Source organism: Dioscorea cayenensis, chromosome 3 (assembly GCF_009730915.1).
Source record: "Dioscorea cayenensis subsp. rotundata cultivar TDr96_F1 chromosome 3, TDr96_F1_v2_PseudoChromosome.rev07_lg8_w22 25.fasta, whole genome shotgun sequence".
NCBI lineage: Eukaryota > Viridiplantae > Streptophyta > Magnoliopsida > Dioscoreales > Dioscoreaceae > Dioscorea > Dioscorea cayenensis.
This window is the reverse complement of record NC_052473.1, coordinates 14289787-14310088: the sequence shown is the minus strand read 5'-3', so window position 1 is coordinate 14310088 and position 20302 is coordinate 14289787. Positions and strand designations below refer to the sequence as shown.

At 42.3% G+C, this 20302-nt stretch overlaps 1 non-coding gene across 1 annotated transcript; it reads right to left on the bottom strand.

Annotated features, from left to right (window-relative positions):
• Nucleotides 1-7776: 7776 nt before the first annotated feature.
• On the bottom strand, nucleotides 7777-7883 carry LOC120257730. Its single transcript, XR_005535819.1, has one exon. It is a non-coding gene; the product is annotated as a small nucleolar RNA R71 (small nucleolar RNA).
• Between the last annotated feature and the right edge of the window lie 12419 nt (nucleotides 7884-20302).

Genomic DNA, 20302 nt, shown 5'->3' with positions numbered 1-20302 from the left:
TAGCATGAAAAACAATGGATTAAAACTCAAAATTACCCAAGCATGGATTTAACAAGTAATCATCCAAAATATATGACAAAACCCCCCAAGGTTCTCCAACACCCGGTGGTCTTGGGGGTCTAGTGTGTCATCATCCCACAACAATCAATACAATCAAGTGAAACACAAAAGAAAAGCATAAGTGACACTCCCTAGATGAAATGGTGGAGGAGGAGGTAGAATATATGCCGAATGATGCTTTCCCTCCAAAGGAATGCCGAATGATGCTTCCTCTAGCGGTGGGTCTTCTTCCTTCAAATCGTGGTAGATCTCCCCTTGAATGATGTTGCCTTTTTGCCTTGAGAGTCTTGGACCTTGGCCTTGAATGATCTCCTAGCTTCCTTGCCCTTCTTCTTCTTCCCAAGGCCGCCCAAAACCTCTTAAGTGGTCTCCCAAAATAAACCCAGCAAAAAACACTTTGTTCTAACCCTAAAAAGTCGATATTTATACCCCCTACGACATACATGCAGTATAGTGGTCCTATGGAGGTCGGATAGAAGTCAAAAGCCCAAGATTCGCGTTTCATACGAGTGCATGAAGCGTATACTGGAGTAGTATGGAAATCTGCGAACAACTCCAAATCATTCTGTTTCTGATGCATCGGCCCCATCTCTGGGTAGTATAAAGGTGGTGGTATGAAATTGCTTTTCTTGTCTTTTTCGCCCAAATGATATCTTCTTGTTCTTCATGGCTTCCTTATGCCCTACAAAGCAAATAGTAGATGATTAAGCATAAAATAGACGTCAAACCTCACAAAATACATGCAAAATGCAAAGTGAATACGATATATATATATGAAAACACCTACATTTAGACACTTATCAAATAATCCCACACTTAGCTGTTGGTTGTCGCCAAGCAATCAACTCATGAAAAACAAAGAGAATTAAAAGTGGCTAAATGCATTACCTCTGGCATCAAGCAAATATAAGACTCCAAAAGCAATGGACAATGATACATAGATGTTAAGTTATAGTCAATAAGCATAATAAAAATATCCTGTCTCACCCCTTATATATGCGTGCGTGTAAATGAATCTTATATCTCATTTGCCCCCAATCAGTCTAGCTCTGAGGACTTCAATCGATGCTGACTCTAGATGCTAATCACTCCACTTACAAAGAATACTAAGTCATAAACTACTAAGTGCTACTCAATGGCCAAGTAAGATCCTTCTAATTCTATAGCTCAAAACTAAATCCACTTTCATCTCAAAACCTTTGGTAGGTACTCAAAAAGATCACTAGGGTTTTTATTTTTATTTCATCATTCATTTCTTTTTTTTTCCCGAGTCTGACTAACATAGACTGCACCAACATCATTTTGAAATCTTTCTTGAGGGTGTACATCTTTGGTAGGCACAAGAGCCGACCCAACTACTCGATTACGTCTACATAGACGCATTCATGCTTTAGTAGCGAGAGGAATGCTGACATAGACTCATCTTTTCTTTTTCATTCATTTCATTCATTTTCATTGTTTTTTCTTCACCCTAGATCACATCTTCAGAGTACTCTACATGACCCAAAACTAGGTGTATTTCATGTATTAGCACCATTTGTTAGATGCTAGTTACTCGATGATGGCTTTTGTTCATTCTTGTATGGTTCTTTTAGCTTGGATTAACGATTGATGTGAGTTACTCGTTGCTATACTTTATTGAATCTGTTTTTACCCCCTAGTATTGTCATGTGCAGAATTTTTGTTGATGCCACGGAATAGCTAATGTGACTACTTCAATGTACTCTACATGACCCAAAAACTAGGGATTTGCTCAACAAGACTTAGAAGTTTTTTTAAGAGTCCATTGAAGGATAGAACTTAATGTTCTAAGGCCAAGTAGTCAAAGTAGTGTGTTATGCATACAGAGAGTTAAGAGTAGTCACATTAGCTATTCGTAGGGCATCAACAAAAAATTCAGCGCACATGACAATACTAGGGGTAAAACAGGATTCAATAAAGCATAGGAACGAGTAACACACATCAATCATTAATCCAAGCTAAAAGAATCTTACAAGAATGAACAAAGTCATCATAGGTAACACTAGCATGTAAAAAATGATACTAATACATGAAATACATACATCCCACACTTAGTGTTGTACATTGGCCTCAATGTACACTAATCATGAAAAACATGCAAGAAGAAGCAATGGAAATAATAGAGGAGGATGAAAATGAAACTTCACCGGTTCATCTTGTGTTCATCATGAGGTGTGGCCCAACAAAAGATATGGCTAGTTATACATGTCGGGTTTGGCTTCCACCAAATGGATGGAGGGCACACCAAGCTCCCTTAATGCTCTGCAAAGTATAAAGGGGACATCATCATTCCACAAAAAACTTACAAAGGAGAGATGGCGAGTAATCATGCAAAAACTAAAACAAAATACAAAGAGAACACAAAAACTAGAAAATAAAGTCTAAACAATAAAATAAAGTCTCCATGCTCATCCTTGTCCATAGAATTAGGTCTCTCATCACAACATGACATCTTGTTCCATGTGGTCACCCGTGTGGTGCAAATATCACTCCATGGTTGATTGTCAATTTCTTCATCCACAACATTCCTAAGAAACATGAAAAATCCAATCAAGCATAGAGAAATCCAATATAATTCAAAATGTAGTGCATGGGATGAAGAAACAATGAAAAATATGATGTATTGTGTCCATACGGCCGTATGGGGCCTGTATGAGTACTGTTCATTTTGAAAGAACCTCCCCAAAAACATGAAAATCGAAAACATTTTTACATAAATTCAAGGGAGACTTCATCCATAACAATCACACCATCCAAACGAAGCAAAATGCTAAAGAAATTCCACACAAAAGCTCCAAGAATGTCCAAGAAATGAAAAAAGATAAGACTAGGGCATTAAAAAAGCATACCGACAAAATCTTGAGAAAACTAGCAATAAACTCGAGGAAAACTACTAGATTGATGTCTCAAATGGATGAGGAGAAGATTTAGGAGAAAAAATGAGGAGATTTGGCCTATAAATGAGTGAGAAAGAAGAGAAAAAGTCAGTGGAAATAGAGAGAAAAGAAGAGAATGGAAGAAAGAGAAGAGAGAGAAGAGAGATGAGGGTTAAATGGGCAAGAACCGGGCCATATGGCCCCCATACGGCCTGTATGAGGGCCGTATGGCCTGAGAAGGCTTCTTGGGCATTTTGGATGGTTTCACAGATGGCCCAATATCGGGGGCCGTATGGGGGGCCGTCTGGGACAGAGCCGAGGCTCTGTTTGGTGCCCCAAATGGCACAGACGGCCTCCATACGGGTTATAAATGGCTGCATGACTAAAATTTGCTCTCCAAACCCCAGGATTCCACACACGTGCGTGGGTAATTTTCGCACGGCCGTGCGAATCTCTGCAGAGGATCTCTCCATCCCGAGAAGACATGGGTGCGTTTGCCCACGTGAGTTGGGCTGTGAATATCACGCTCGATGTGGAATTTTCGCACGGCCGTGGGTCTTAGAGATTTTTCTTTGTTGTATGGAGAGTCCACAGGGCGTGCGTGCGCCCTCGTGGGTGGGAGCACACTGGGCGTGGGTAATTCCCACATGCCCGGTGTGGATTCTGGATATGCTAGAACCGCAGGGTTTTTCTTTAAAAATATTTTTCGAGGCTTCTTCATCTTTTTCACCCTCATACGTTTAGAGAACACATCCTTGCTCTCCCCGACCTCTCACCGTCGTTTTAGAGGGTTGTTAATTGAGTTTTCCGGCCATTTTCTAGTCTTTCATTCTCATTTTGTCGGTAAGCTTCTCTTTATCTTCTCTTTGTCAATCTTCATTTATTTTGTAGCACCAGCGTCATCTTCACCAAAGCGAAATGACGGATGTACTAGCCATTGACACCGACACTTGAGGCGTCTTTACCTTCTTTGTTCTTATTTTTCGCATTTTATTTTGGATTGGTATACTCAGAAAGGATTTTCCTTCTGAGTTTATTTTCATTTTGTGGTCTCGAGTTGTATTCATTGCTCTATCTTTTTTATACTCGAGTTGTTTTTATTTTATTGAGCTTCACTGACCCCCTCGTGTATGCGTGCAGATGGTCTTGTGTTCTTGGGAATTGAGACTTTGTCATGGGCACGCCCAAGGTGCTTCGGTACTTGCCCGTGTGAGCTTCACAACCCGTCGGAACACTACTCCCATGGAATTAGCTTCATCAAACACAAAAGTAGGAGTTAAGGGAGTATTGTTTTGATTGCTTCTCCCACATTTGCTTTTGAAGGATGTATATTTTGAGTGAGCATGCATGTGTACATTGGGGACAATGTATAACTTAAGTGTGGGGGAGAGTTTCATAGTACACACATCTTTTTTATTGTTCTTGATTGTTATATGCTCATATAGCCAATGGCGGTTCACCTTAGTTGCAAGCATTGTATTCTTGAGTTTAGGAGAATTTCTAACATTGAATGTTTTCATGCTCTAGTTCTTGCTTGAATTTCTAGGAATTTTTACCCGATTTATACTTGTTACACTACTCACTCTTTAAACTCTATTGGAAACTCAAGTTTGATGTTAAAGGGACTAGTTAGGTTTATTTTCTTGTGCTAAATTCTAAAAATAAAAAAAAATAAAAATAAAAAAATAAAAAAAATGATGAAAATGAAAAGAAGGAACAAAATAGTTTTATTGTTTATTTGTGTTTGTTGGGTGGAAAGAGCTACCACCTATGAAGTATGAAGCTACTCTCATAAGTCAGATACTAGTTATGCCCTAATGAGAGAAGAGCTATCTCATAGGATGAGTGAATGCTACCACTCGGGTAGAAAGAGCTACCACCTCGAAAGTGTGAAAGCCACCTTAGCGGCCGCTTTGGAAAGGGCTACCTTAGAGGATGTGTGAAGCTACTACCATCTTTAAAATTGTTGTCACTTTTGTAGATAAATAAGTCCCTTGCACTTAGAACTTTCAGGAGTATACCTTGGGTTGTTTTGAGTGAGTTCACACACATACACGAAATTTGGGTTTGTTGTCCTTTTTGATTCAAGTTTTTAGCTAGAGCATTGATTTTTTCGTATTTAGTGTTGAAATTTTCCTTAATTGTAGAATACTTTCGTTGTGTACCTTGGTGAACCTAAGGCCAAGCACTTTCAATATTTTCTTCATTAATGCGCAGAATGTTTAATTTTTGCTTGAGGACAAGGAAAAACTTAAGTGTGGGGGAGTTTGATAAGTGCTTGTGTGATATGAATGCGAAGCATTCTTTCCTTATGTTGAGCATTACTTTTCTCGGGTTTTTACATCAATATGTGTGTCTTATGTTACTTTTATGCAGGTAGGGTTGTGAAACCAATTATGAAGGAAAGAAGCCAATGTGGATCACAATGCACCGATTTTGGAGGAAATCTTGCTAAGGTTCAAACGCGAAGATATAAGTCGGGTGCGAGATGGTAGAGTGTGTGCCAACCTCCCCGTATTTGAGTTTGCACAACCATTTGGAGGGGCACAAGTTCAGTCACACTCAAGCATTCCGACTTATGCACATAGAACAAGATCTCTATCAACTTATCCGTCATTGAAGAAGCAAAGCGATCCACCGCATAAACGTGTGCCCGTTTATGTTACCTCGATAAAAAATGGATTCGGGAGTATGTTTGGCATAGCACTGTAGCAGGTTTCTATAGCAAATCACTGTAGTAGTCACTGTTCACAGCCGGCTGAAAATGACATATTTAGAGAATCCACACGGGCGTGTGGAAATTACCGACGCCTGTGTGGAAATTCCGCACGGGCACGTGAAGCATCCACGCCCATGTAGTCACCCGATTCCAGCCCCATTTAAATCCGATTCAGCCCCGATTTTGGTATTCTTTTCTCCATCTTTTCCCCAACTTGAGAGAGGGCTTCGGTTACGGTTTTGAGGGGTATTGGCTAGGGTTTTGGAGAGGTTCTACGGCTCTGACATCGCCGTTGTTTGGAAGAAGGTTATTGGTAGAGCTTTCTTCGTTGGCATCGATCCGGCGAGGTGTATCCTAGGCCGAACAAAGGATCCCTTTCGACGAGTAGAGGACTCTCCACAAGACCATCGACACGACCATCGAGGGGTTTTTTTTATGGATTCATTGCTTTTACTTTCAATTTCTTTGATTGTACTTAGCTCCATGGAGAGCTAAACCCCTAGTGGGTACTTGGGTGATTGTGAACCCTAGGATGTATTCGTTTCATTGAACTTCTTTATTATGCTTTCAATAAATTGATGTTTATTGTGAGTTCCAACTTTGAATGCTTGATTGTATGAACATTTCCCCTAGAGTGACACTAGGGTTGAGAGTTCTTGTTGGTAACCTTGTGAGTGAGTGACACACCACGAGCGTTAGACAAAGCTAGGTTGGAGAGGGTCGAGAGGGTGAGTCGAGAGGTACAGGAGCGTCCCCTTTCCCCTCCGGCATGATAGATTCTACCTCCGTTTCTCGAGTTCTTTGCGGCCATAATAGAGTGAATGCTCTAAGGGATGAACTTCCGCTGGAGCTTAGTTGCGCGTGCAACGGAGTGAAGCGTTGAGGGGATCTTAGTATCTAGGGCTCAATTGTGGTTAGCGATCTTTCGCCTTGACCAAAGGGTTAGGTCTATAATTAGGAAGAGATTTATCACTTGGAATCCCTATAGCTCATTGCAACTCTATGCGAGTGTGAGGTGTTGAGATTGTTTGATTTCTCCTCCAGGACATGTATAGAGTTAGGCATAGTTGACCTTAGATTTGGGACTATGTAATTAAGGATTTCCACGACTCACCATTACATTGATTAGGAAGCATAATAGTGGATTCTTGCACTTGAAACAATTATCCTAGGCGAAGCATTATCCGGGTACCCCATCTTTATCTATTGCGTTACCCCCCTTCTTTACTTTTGCTCTCTTACTTGTTGCTTTTACTGTTGAGAATTGAATCATATCACACTCATCATCATTGATCTTTTACATAGCTAAGAATTGAATTAAGTATTTTTATTCCATACTCCCTGTGGATTCGATACCCACTCACCCGGGATTATTAGTTCGACAAACCCGGGCACTTGCGGGATATACGCAAGGGGACCTTGTCAAGTTTTTGGCACCGTTGTCGGGGAGCTAGGCATTTAGAGATACTTTGCACATTGTTTTCTTAGCTATTTCACCACACATTCTATTTCATATCTTCTTATTCTATCATCGTTCTGATTTTCTTTTTCTTTCTTTTTGGTGCAGCTCTAGGTTATGACCCGATGGAATCCATCAATATTGATTAAAGGAGACCCTGAGCTTTAACGTACACTTAGAAGAAAAGGGAAAGAACCTGTGCAAGAACAGCATAATTCAGCTGATTTGGAAGGAGTGGAATCTGAAAACATGGCATAACAAAGTGAGCAACAGTGAACACTATCTGAGTATGCCAGACCTTTAGTATTGGGGACACAGTCGAGTATTGTACGTCCCCGATTACAGCTCAGAATTTTGAGCTGAAGCCGGCATTCGTCGATATGTTGCAGAAGTCCGCACAATTCAACGGTTTGGCCGATGAGGATCCAAATAGAGTCATTTAGAGAGCTTTCTCGAGGTGTGCGACATGCTGAAGATAAATGGGGTTCTGAGATGATGCCATCAAATTGAGAGCCTTCCCATTTTCCCTAAAAGGGAGAGCGAAGCAGTGGCTACACTCATTACCTAGAGCATCGATTACTACTTGGGAGGAGATGGCATAAGCTTTTCTAGCCCGTTACTTCCATCTCGGAAAATCAGCAAAGCTTAGGAATGAGATCTCGTCCTTTGTTCAGTTGGAATTGGAGTCTCTATTCGAGACATGGGAAAGGTTCAAGGAGCTCCTGAGAAAGTGTCCGCAACACATATTCCCGGAGTGGATGATTGTTCAAACCTTCTTCAATGGTTTGAACCCGAGTACAAGGCAACTCTTGGATGCTGCAGCAGGAGGTACCTTAGGTAGCAAAACCCCCGATGAGGCTCGTCAATTAATTGAGGAAATGGGGTTAAATAGCTACCAATGGAATTCTAGGGAGAAGAAACAGGTGGCCGGTCTCCATGAAATTGATGCGGTAACCTCATTGGCGGCACAAGTAGAAAGTCTTAGTAAGAAGCTAGATCTCATAGCTTCGAATAGAGTTGCGGCCGTGACCAATTGCACCGGTTGTGGTGGAGAACATGCTTCCTCCGATTGCCTGATTGTTATTGGTGATGTTTCTTCAGTAGAAAATGTTGACTTTGTAGGTAATGGCATGAGACCTCAAGGGACCCATATAGCAATACTTACAATTCAGGTTGGAAGAATAATCCCAACTTTTTATGGAGTAATCAAGGACCACAAAAGGCCATGGGGCCACCGGGTTTCCAACAACAACAAGCCCCTCAAGTGGAAAACAGAATTTCAGGCTTGGAAACCCGAATGACGGATTTAGAGAAGCACTTGGCTAGATTTGTTCAATCTGCAAATACACGGTTTGAATCAGTCGAGGCTACACTTCACAACCACACCATCTCTTTACACATCCTTGAAAATCTTGTGGGGCAAATTGTGAAGTCTCTCTCCGAAAGCCCACATGGAAGTTTACCAAGCAATACGGAAACCAACCCTAGAGAACATGTGAAGGCGATCACTTTGAGAGGTGGTCGTGAGGTTGAAGGGAGGCTTCCGAGTGAGAAGCCGAAAGATCACACACCCGAGGTTGTAGAGGTTGAGGAGGGAGCAAAGAAAGGGAAAGAGGTGGCACCCCCATCTTTCAAGCAAAGAATCCCTTATCCCTCTAGATTGAAGAATGACCAAGGGGATGAACAGTATAAGAAGTTCCTGAGTTTATTCAAGCAACTCCACATCAACATTCTTTTTGTAGAGGCATTAGCTCAAATGCCTAAGTATGCGAAGTTCCTGAAAGACTTGTTGACTAACAAAAGGAAGTTGGAGGAGAGTGCTTCAGTGGTGCTAGATGTTTCATGCTCGGCGGTGCTGCAAAAGAACATGCCGAACAAGAAGAAAGACCTGGCAAGCTTCATCATTCCATGTAACATCGGCAACTTAGGTGAGGAAATGGCATTGGCAGATTCAGGGGCAAGTATCAACATCATGCCATACACTTTCTTCCAAAAGCTAGGCTTGGGAGAGCCTAGGCCTACTCGGATGACTCTACAATTGGCGGACCGAAAGGTGCGACATCCGAGAGGTATCATTGAAGACGTGCTTGTCAAGGTGGATAAGTACATTTTTCCAGTTGACTTCGTAGTGCTAGATGTCGATGAGGATGCGGATGTATCCTTGATACTTAGGAGACCGTTCTTGCGGACTTCCAAAGCATTGATTGACATGGACGGCGGAGAGCTCACATTAAGAGTTGGAGATGACAAACTCACTTACCGCCTTGCTGAAGCCATGCGGCATTCTCTCGATTTTGATAACACTTTGTATTTTCTAGACACTACTGATGAGCTTGTTGATGAATACATGCAGGAAATGTTCAGCCCGGATCCATATGAAGGTTTGTTCGACCAAGAGGAGAGCAATGAAGAAGTAATGATGCTTGGGTCAACTGAAGAAGTAACATCTACCCCGAGGATATTGAAGAAGGTTCTCCGGAAAATGAAAAGGGCTAGGAGACGCCATCGAAAATGCTCCAAGACTGTTGGAGACATACATGAACCAAGAAAGTTGGATGAACTATTGCTAGGCGATCCGAAGCCTGATAATACACCCTCTACACTCAAGAGACTTTGCTCATCATGCTTTCAAGTCATGGGTAAGCGGGCGACTTTCATTCATGAACCCCCGTGAGGTAAGAGAAGATACGTCAAGCTACGTGATGTTAAACAAGCGCTTCTTGGGAGGCAACCCAAGCAATTACTGTTTTCCTAGTTTTTAGTTTAGTGTTTGCATGAATAAATTGTTAAGTGTTTGTGTCTTAATCTATTAGATGCTTGTGCTGAGATTTCCTTGTGAACTTTGAATTTTAATCGTGTGTTTTCATGTAGAATTGCCGAAGTTTAGTCGTTTGAGCTCTATTTCATATTTTTCACAGGTAAAATTTGCATAATAGGGAAAGCTCTGAGTGTGTAAACATGTTCAGAAATTTTCTACAGAGCCTACAGATTTTTCTAAGTCATCCAAAGAAAACACACGGGCGTGTGGAATTTTCACACGCCCGTGGGGGTTGCACTACGAGCTCATCCAGAGAAGGCACAAGGGCATGCGGCTACCCCTGTGAACGACCATGCGACTGTCACACGCCTGTGTGTAATTTCCGCACGGGCGTGTGGATTCCTGCAGAGTTGGGCAGATTTTTCCTAAGAGCACACAGGTGCGTGGACTCGCCCCTGTGGGCAACCTTGTGAACCATTCACGGGCGTGGGTAATTTCCACATGCCCGTGTGAAACTCTGCAGAGGAGTTCTCTCTATCCCGAGAAAACACATGGGCGTGCAATTGCCCTTGTGAATTGGGCATGTGAATGTCCACGCCCGTGTGGAATTTCCGCACGGGCGTGTATAACACTTGGTATTTTTCTCGGATCTCCAGAGAAGCCGCAGGGGCGTGCGTCTTCCCCTGTGGGTCAGATGCACGGGCGTGGGTATTTTCCACACGCCCGTGTGAGAGTGGTCAGAGTCAAAGGAGTGCTTTTCCGAGGAAGCACAGGGACGTGTGTACGCCCCTGTGGTGCTCTTGAAGTGAGGTGCACGAGCGTGGGGAATTTCCACACGCCGGTGTGGATGCACAGAATTCCAAGAGACGTTATTTCTTCCTTAAAAAGCTTGTGATCTGTCTCATCGTCCGACCGCTCATCATTGTTTTAGAGGATTTTGCTTCACATATCATACCGATTTTCAGAGTTTTCACAACATTTCTTCGGTAACCTTTTTATCCTCTTCTCTTCGCCAACTCTTGTTTTTCACAGATAAAATATCTTTGATTATGAATTTCCATGCATGGTGTATGTTTAGGAAGCGTTTAGAAGTGGTTTTAAATTGAATTTTTGAGAGTTGTTGTGCACCCGTGCGGGAATTTCACGCCCTGCAGATCCACACGGGCATGGGTAATTTCCGCAAGCCCATGTGGAATTCTGTAGTATATTGCTTTTGAGATTCTTTGATCGTTTTCTTCTTTTGTACTAGAGATATGCATCTCACATGAAGAAAAATGATGTGAAGCGTCTCAGACTCACACCACCCGAGCCATTACGAATGGACTTCTCAAACCCCGAGCAACAAGCTCGATTTGAGGGACTTTCAATACTCGGGTTTGGTCAGACTTGTTTCACAGATTTGCAAGTACTGAAAGATATTCAGCAGGGTGACAAGCTGGCTAATAAAATTGATGAGATGCTAGCAGTGGGAAGCTGGAGGAGGCTATTGGCAATCAGTGAGCCAGCTTACCGCCCATTGACGCTTGAGGTTTTAGCATCTTTTGAGTTTCGTTTGATGCACGGGAGATTTGACACCATGGAGGCGATACTGTTTTGGGCATTCGGACATCCATTCTCCATGAGTGTCACTGAGTGCTCGATTCAGACAGGCCTGTTTGCGTAGCAGTATGGGAGTTTTGACATCACTGATGGCATATAGTTTAGAGTATTCGGACGTCAATTTGCTATGATTGTCATGGAAGTTTTGGTTTGTATGGGCTTATATGATGAGACATACACAGAAACTGAGGAGTTTAGTCACTAGCCAACAGATTACCTTGGCACCTTGAGCCCACAGTAGGCTTACCAGGTCTTGGGCGGACAGGGGCAGCATGAAACGGGAGTATCCAAGGCCACATGTTTGTCTCGGCTGAGCTACAGATATTTATTTACCGTCATTAGTAGATCTGTGGATGGCCGAGGTGATAACACTAGTATTCTGAGCCAACAAAGTTTACTTTATCTCTATTCCATGGCTAGGTCCATGCCTATTCATCCGGGGCACGTTGTGGCAGATTACATGTGATACCAGGGCCAGAACGGGATAGTGGGAGTATTATTTGTTGGTCCTTACATTACTAGACTTATTTTGGGGATGGGTCTCGGTGATGCTCTTCAGGATACCGATCAGACATTTATTCCCTTTCTCTTTGGACTCGATACTCTCAGGATGATGGGAGTCATGCACAGATATAGGCCTTGAGCTTACAGTTTAGCCACATCCACCACTGAGAGCACCAAGGGAAGTAGGGATGCAGCCGAGGGTTACGCACAGATGGTGACCGAGACCGTAGAGTGTGATTGCTTCCCCGCAAGTGTACGGGATCGCCAAGTAATACCTCGTGCAAAGACACGAGGATCGTATTCCACGGGGCTAAGGATCTCCTATTACTCCTTCTTGAGCTATTATCTAGCCTAAGATCTTAAGTGATGGATTTACTCTACTAAATACAAATAAAACTAAAGACAAGATTTGCTAGCAAATTAGAGAGAACAAGCAATAAGCAAGCAAGAGAATCAATGAAGTGCAAAGGCCTATGGATGTGGATCCCCTTGAGGGGTTATCATGCAACATGGATGATGATTTAAAGATGCAAGGGTAAATTGGACCATGAGATTCCAAGATTAGAACAACCCCAATTTCTCGGCGATTGAACCCTAATCCAATACGAACATAGATAGGAATTTCTTCCAAATCTACATTCCTACGATTGCATTAAGTACAAGGAAATCTCGCTTAGGAATAAACCTACTCTTCTTCGGATTAAACCTACATGGAGGGCTACCAAACACCCGATTTCTCGGCGTGATGATACAAGTATCCCCCTTCTAATCCATTCATGGCCTAATACATGCGAGCAAGTCACATCTACATGAATCATTCATAAAAGAGCTACGGATTTCTCCTTGGTGTAACACTTAGCATGAAAACAATGGATTAGATCTCAAAAATACCCAAGCATAGAATTAACAAGTAATCATCCAAAATACATGATAAAACCCCCCAAGGTTCACCAACACCCGGTGGCCTTGGGGATCTAGTGTGTCATCATCTCATAACAAAGCATACAATCAAGCAAAACATGAAACAAAGACATAGTATGACACTCCCTAGATGAAATGCTGAAGGATGAGGCGAGAATATGCCGAATGACGCTTCCCCCGCCAAAGGAATGCCGAATGACGCTTCCTCCAGCCGCGGTTCTCCTTCCTTCAAGTCGTGATCAATCTCCCCTTTGAATGATGTTGCCTTCTTGCCTTGAGAGCCTTGGACCTTGGGCTTGAATGATCTTCTAGCTTTCTTGCCCTTCTTCTCCTCCCCAAGGTCGCCCAAAAATCTCCCAAAATGATCTCCCAAAAGTCAGCCCAGACAAAAAGTCCTCTAATCTGCCCTAAAAGTGAGTATATATACCCCCGAGGCATACGGGCCGTATAGGGGTCGTATGGGGGTCGTATAGCACCTCAGAAACCCTAGATTCGCGTTCCATACGGGTGCATACGGCCTCCATACGGCCCCGTATACTCGGGTAGTATGGAAATCCGGACAGAACACCAAATCAATTCGTCACTACAGATTGCATCGCCCTCCCATCATCGGGTAGTATGGGGGTAGTATGAAATTCCTATTTTCTTCTCTTTTTGCCAAAATGATATCTTCTTGTTCTCCATGGCTTCCATATGCCCTACAAGCAAATAATAGACGATTAAGCGCAAAGCGGGCATCAAACCTCACAAAATACATGCAAAGTGCATACGATACATATATGAAAACACCTACATTTAGACACTTATCAAACATCCCCACACTTAACCGTTGCTTGTCCCCAAGCAAACAAGTCATGAAAAACAAAGAGACTGAGAAGTGGCTAAATGCAATACCTCTGGCTCAAGCAAATATAAGATTCCAAAAGCAAAGGATAATGAAACATAGATGTTGAGTTATAGTCATTAAGCATAATAAAAATATCCTGTCTCACCCGTAATATGTATGTGCGTGTAAGTGAATCCTTTATCTCATTTGCCCTCGATCCGGTCTAGCTCAAGGACTTCAATCGATACAGACTCTAGATGCTAATCACTCCACATACAAAGAATACTAAGTCTTAAACTACTAAGTGCTACTTCAATGGCCAAGTAAGATCCTTCTAATTCTATAGCTTGAAACTAAATCCTTTTTCTTTTTCAAAAACCTTTGGTAGGTACTCAAAAAGATCACTAGGGTTTTTTTATTTTCAACTCAATATTCAACATCGAGTCCGACTAACGTAGACTGCATCAAAATCATTTTAAAAATCTTTCTAGAGGATGCACATGCTTTGGTTAGGCACAAGAGCCACCCAACTACTCGATTACAGTCTACATAGACGCATTCATGCTTCATTAGCGGAGGAATACTCGACATAGACTCTTTTTCACTTTCACTCTCGCCCTAGATCACATCTTCAGAGTACACTACATGCCACAAAACTCGAATTAGCTCAACAAGACTTAGAAGTTCTTAAGAAAACATTGAAGGATAGAACTTAGTGTTCTAAGGCCAAGTACTCAAAGTAGTGTGTTAAGCATACAAGAGAGTTAGAGTAGTCACATTGGCTATTCCCAGGGCATCGACAAAAAATTCAGTGCACAAGACAATACTATGTTGTGAAACAGGATTCAATAAAGCATAAAAACAAGTAACTCACATCCATCATTAGTGCAAGCTAAAAGAATCTTACAAGAATGAATAAAGCCATCATTGGTAACACTAGCATGTAAACAATGTTCCTAAAACATGAAATGCACCCATCCCCACACTTAGTGTTGTACATTGCCCTCAATGTACACTAATCATGAAAAACATGCAAGAAGGGCCAATGCAAATAATAATAGAGGAGGGTGAAAAACAAAACTTCCCCGGTTTATCTTGTGTTCGTCGTGAGGTGCGACTCGACAAAAGGTGTGGTGAGCAATACACGTCTTGTCCGACCTCCATTTAAAACCAGGAAAGCTCACTAAATTCCCTTAATGCCCTGCGAGGCAAAAAGGGGACATCATCATTCCACAAAGATTTAAAAAGATAAGCACAAGGGGGAAACTAGAGAGTAGTCAACAAACACACAAAGATGAAAATAAACTAAAGTTCGACAACACAAGTCAGTAGGGTAGAACCATGCCAACTCATCAAAACACAAAAATACATAACAAAGCAAACTAAAGTAAATGATAGGTGTCCATGCTCCATCCTTGTCCTTAGAATTAAGTCTCTCAACACAAAATGACATCTTGTTCCATTTGGTCACCCCTTGTGGTGCAAATATCAAACCATGGTTGCTTGTCAATTTCTTCATCCCCAAAATTCCTACAAACCATGAAAAATCCATTCAAGGATAGAGGAATCCAATATGATTCAAAAAGTAGTGTAAGAGATGAAGAAACAATGAAAACTATGATGGATAGTGTCCATACGGCCGTATGGGAGCCGTATGGTTACTGTTCATTTCGACAGAACCTCCCCAAAAACATGAAAATCAAAAAATGTTTTACATAAATAAAAGGGAGACTTCATCCATAACAATCACACCATCCAAACCAATCAAAATGCTAAAGAAACTCCACATAAAAGCTCGAAGACTGCCCAAGAAATTAATGAGAGAAAACTAGGCATAGAAAAAGCATACCGACGTAATCTTGAGAAAACAAGCTTTAAACTCGAGGAAAACTACTAGATCGACGTCTCAAATGGATGAGGAGAAGATTTAGGAAGAAAAATGAGGAGATTTGGCTAAGAAATGAGTGAGAAAGAAGAGAAAAAATCGGTGGAAAAAGAGAGAAAAGAAGAGAATGGAAGAAAGAGAAGAGAGAAAAGAGAAAGGAGGGTTAAATGGGCTAGAACCAAGCCATACGGCCCCCATACGGCCCGTATGGGGGTCGTATGGCCTGAGAAGCCTTCTCGGGTGTTCTGGATGGTGTCACAGACGGCCCAGTATGGGGGGCCGTATGGGGGGCCGTCTAGGACAGAGCCGAGGCTTTGTTTGGTGCCCCAAATGGCACAGACGGCCTCCATACAGGTTATGGATGGCCGCATGACTATAATTTGCTCTCTAAACCCCAAAATCCTTCTTCAAATGATGTAAAAATGAAATAGCAAGTTCGAAGACTTCTCCAAAAATGAATGAAATGAATAAAACGACGATCTAGAGCATGAATTGACACCTAAACATGAGTTTCTCAAGAAGTTGCACAAATACACCACAATTAAATCGATGAGAACAATGTGCCAAGTGAGTGAGTATGAACTTATTCAAGCACAAGCAAGTCTAAGAAATATGAAAATTGAAATGAACTAAGACCTAAAGTACAAAAAATGCAAGAAAACACCCTCGAATGCTTGGGTTGCCTCCCAAGAAGCGCTTGTTTAACGTCACAAGCCTGACATACCTTATTCTTACCTAAGGAGGCTTGAAAATGGTGTGTTCATCTCGGCTACATGTAGCATAGCTACTTCCATGAAAGAAAATAATTACCTTCTGGGATGATGAGCTTGTGAAGACCTTGGACATGGTACCTTTAGGCCTCCAAGGGAAAAGTTTAGGCCGGGACTTATGCACTCGTGTCTTAGGTGGGTCATTTGACGGCTTGAGCATCCTCTCCACCTCTATTCCACCCCCGGTAAGATCTTCTTCAAGCAGTCTAGAAAATTGTTTGGGCCTCCAAGGAAATAGCTTCGTTTGCGAATTGCTCAAGCAGGGAATGGGTGGATTTTTGCATGGCGTTAATGACCTACCCAAATTTTGCTCCTCAACCAATGTTAGATGCTCTCGAATTGCCCATAGACATTGTTTGGGCTTCCATGGAAAAAGTTTTGGTTGAGAATCATCCAACCCGGGCATAGGTGGGGTTTTAAATGGCTTTGACTTCCTATCCACATCTTCAACTATTCCGGATATTTCTCTTTTGTGCTTGGTGTGTTCATTCACTTCTATGCCAAAGACGTGCTCAAGGGACATTGATGCCACATTTTCTACACTTCCAACCTCCAAAGCATCAACAATTTCTTCCACCTCATTTTCATCTTTACTTTCTTCATTTTCATTGTTAGTTATCTATTGGGAAAGGTACTGAAGCAAGGCCTTAGTTCTCAACAAAAGAAAAAGTTTTTCAGTAACTTGAAGTACTATTTTTGGGATGATCCCTACCTATTCCGTATTTGTGCAGACCATGTGGTTCGCAGATGTGTCTCTAGGAAGGAAGGTTGGAGCATTATTGCGCATTATCATACGTGTCCTATTGGAGGGCATTATGCTTCGAGTAGAACTGCTGAGAAAGTTCTAGCCGTTGGTTTCTATTGGCCAACCTTATTCCAGGTTGTTCATCAGTTTGTTCTTCATTGTGATAATTGTCAAAGGGCTGGAAACCTATCGTGAAGGGATAAGATGCCTCAGAATCCGATGCAGTTCTGCGAGGTGTTCGATGTTTGGGGAATTGACTTCATGGGACCATTCCTGAAGTCTAATGGTAATCAATATATTTTGGTGGCCGTTGACTATGTTTCTAAATGGGTGGAGGCTCAAGCTCTTCCAACTAATGATGCAAGAACTGTGGTGAAATTTCTAAAGAGGCTCTTCACTCGATTTGGGACTCCGCAAATCATCATTAGCGATCGAGGAACCCATTTTTGTAACGCACAACTTGAGAAAGTGTTGAAGCTCTATGGAGTACATCATCGTCTTGCTACCCCCTATCACCCGTAAATGAGTGAACAAGTGAAAGTTATAAATAGGGAGCTCAAGAGGATTTTAACTAAGTCCGTGGAACAAGGGAAGTGAGATTGGTCTGAACGGTTAGATGACACACTTTGTTCTCATTGAACAGCATACAAAACCCTGATAGGGACTATTCCCTACAATTTGGTGTACGGAAAATCCTGTCATTTACCTGTGGAGTAAGAGCATAAAGCACATTGGGCAATCAAAGCTATGAATTTTGATTTTAGCAAGTCGGGGGAACAAAGAATGTTACATCTCAACGAACTAGATGAATGGTGAATCAAAGCATATGAGAATGTTGGGATTTATAAGGAAAGCATTCATAAATTGCATGACAAGCATATCAAGAATCCGAAAGAGTTCAGAGTGGGCGATCAAGTGTTACTATTCAATTCTCGTTTACGGTTATTCCTAGGAAAGCTGAAGTCTAGATGGTTTGGTCCTTATACGGTAATCGAAGTTACACCTCATGGAGCTGTTGAGATTACTCATCCGGAGAAGGATACACTTAAGGTGAATGGACACAGGCTGAAACCATACTATGGAGGAGAGGATGGTAATGACGACAAGGAAGTACTTTTTCTTCATAAACCTTCGTGAGGTAAGACAAGGTGCGTCAAGCTAAGTGACGTTAAAGAAGCGCTTCTTGGGAGACAACCCAAGGGTTTACTGTTTTCTTAGTGTTAGTTTAGTGTTTGCATGAATAAAGTGTTGAGTGTTGGTGTCTTAATTTTATATACTTGTGCTGTGATTTTATTGCGGGTTTTGAATTATCATCATTGTTTTCATTTAAATTTGGCGAAGTTTTGGTCGTTTGAGCTATTTCTCATGTTTTTCACTGGTATAGATTGCATATTGGGGCAGGCTCTGAGTATGTAAACATATTCACAACTTTTCTGCAAAGCCTGCAGAGTTTTCTAAGGCATCCAGAGAAAACACACGGCCATATGGAACTAACACACGCCCGTGGCTTTGTATTGCAGGCTCATCCAGAGAAGGCATAGGGGCGTGGACTTGCCGACGTGAACGACCATGCGATTCTCGCACACCCGTGAGTAATTTCCAAACGGGCATGTGAATTCCTACAGATATTGGCCAATTATCCCGAGAGCACACAGGGGCGTGGACTAGCCCCTATGGATGACCTTGTGAAAATCGCACGGGAGTGGGTAATTTCCACACGCCCGTGCGAATCTCTGCAGAGGAGCTCTCCCCATCCCAAGAAGACACAGGGGCGTGCGGTAGCCCCTGTGAGTTGGGCACATGGGCGTGGGTATTTCCCACATGCCCGTGCGGCTGCGGTTAAAAAAGTTAAGTGTTTTCCCGAGAGCGCACAGGGGCATGTGTCTGCCCCTGTGAATCTCTCAGGTGGAGGCACACGGGCGTGTAAAATTTCACACGGCCGTGTGGTTTTTGAAGATATTAGAGAGCTGCGTTTCCTCTTTATAAACCATTCGAGCTTTACTCATTAACAGACCTCCAAACACTCAGGAAATGTTCTTCAACCTTCTCTTGACCTCTTACTGGTGATTTTGCGTTGCTTGTTTGAGTTTCTTGCCGATTTCAGGGTTATTTGCTTCATTTTATTGGTAAATCCTTGTTTCATCTTGTCACTACCATAGGTCGATTCTATTCAATTTTTCTTCGATTAAACTGGCGAATGTGCCTTGTTCTCATGCTAAAATGGATGTGATATGTTTTTAATGAGTTCTAGAATAGAGGATGAGGTGTATTCATGGATTATTCCATCAAGGGCCATGCAGTTTTCACGTCCCGTGAATCCACACGGGCCTGCGAAATTTCCACACTACCGTGTGGATTGCTGAATTATTAAGTTATGAATGAATTTGATCGATTCCTTTTCCAATATATGCAGGTATTGCTCTCAGATCAAAGAAGAAAGCTGGTAAGCATCCTAGAAAGCCTACTCCTAATCCAAAAAGCATGGAATTTACGCTTCCCGAACATCGAGCTCGATTTGAATGACTAGCGAAGCTTAAGTTCGGTCAGACATGAATCTCGGATGTGAGCTCCCTTAGGGAGGCACAATTAGCACATGACATGGCTGATGAGGTCGAGGAGTTAATTTTGGTGGGTAGTTGGCACAAACTACTGATTATTCGTGACCCTGCTATCCGCCTACTCATATTAGAGGTGCTTCCGTCATTTCGGTTTGACCATTATTATGCTCATTTCGATAGTGTCGACGCCATTCAGTTCAAAGCTTTTGGGCGGTATCACAGTATAAGCGTTACACAGTTCTCCATTAGGCTTGGTTTATATGACGAGGGGTTTATTGAGATGGAGGAGTATGAGGATCTACCAGTTAACATCTTAGGAGGCCTAACGCCCCAGAGAGCATATAAAATACTGTGTGGTAAGGGACGATATGAACCAGGAGTGTCTAAGGCTTCATGCCTTTCTCGACCTAGTTACAGATATCTTCAAGCCATCTTGAGTAGGTCAGTAAATGGTCGCGGCGATAGTACAAGTGTCCTAAGCAAACAAGAACTTTTAAATTTATACTCTGGTACGAAACAAGTCGATTCATTTGGGACACATCTTAGTTGAATATCTGAAGCACAAAGGACAGTATCCTAGGCTTGGTGTCATTTTCGCGGG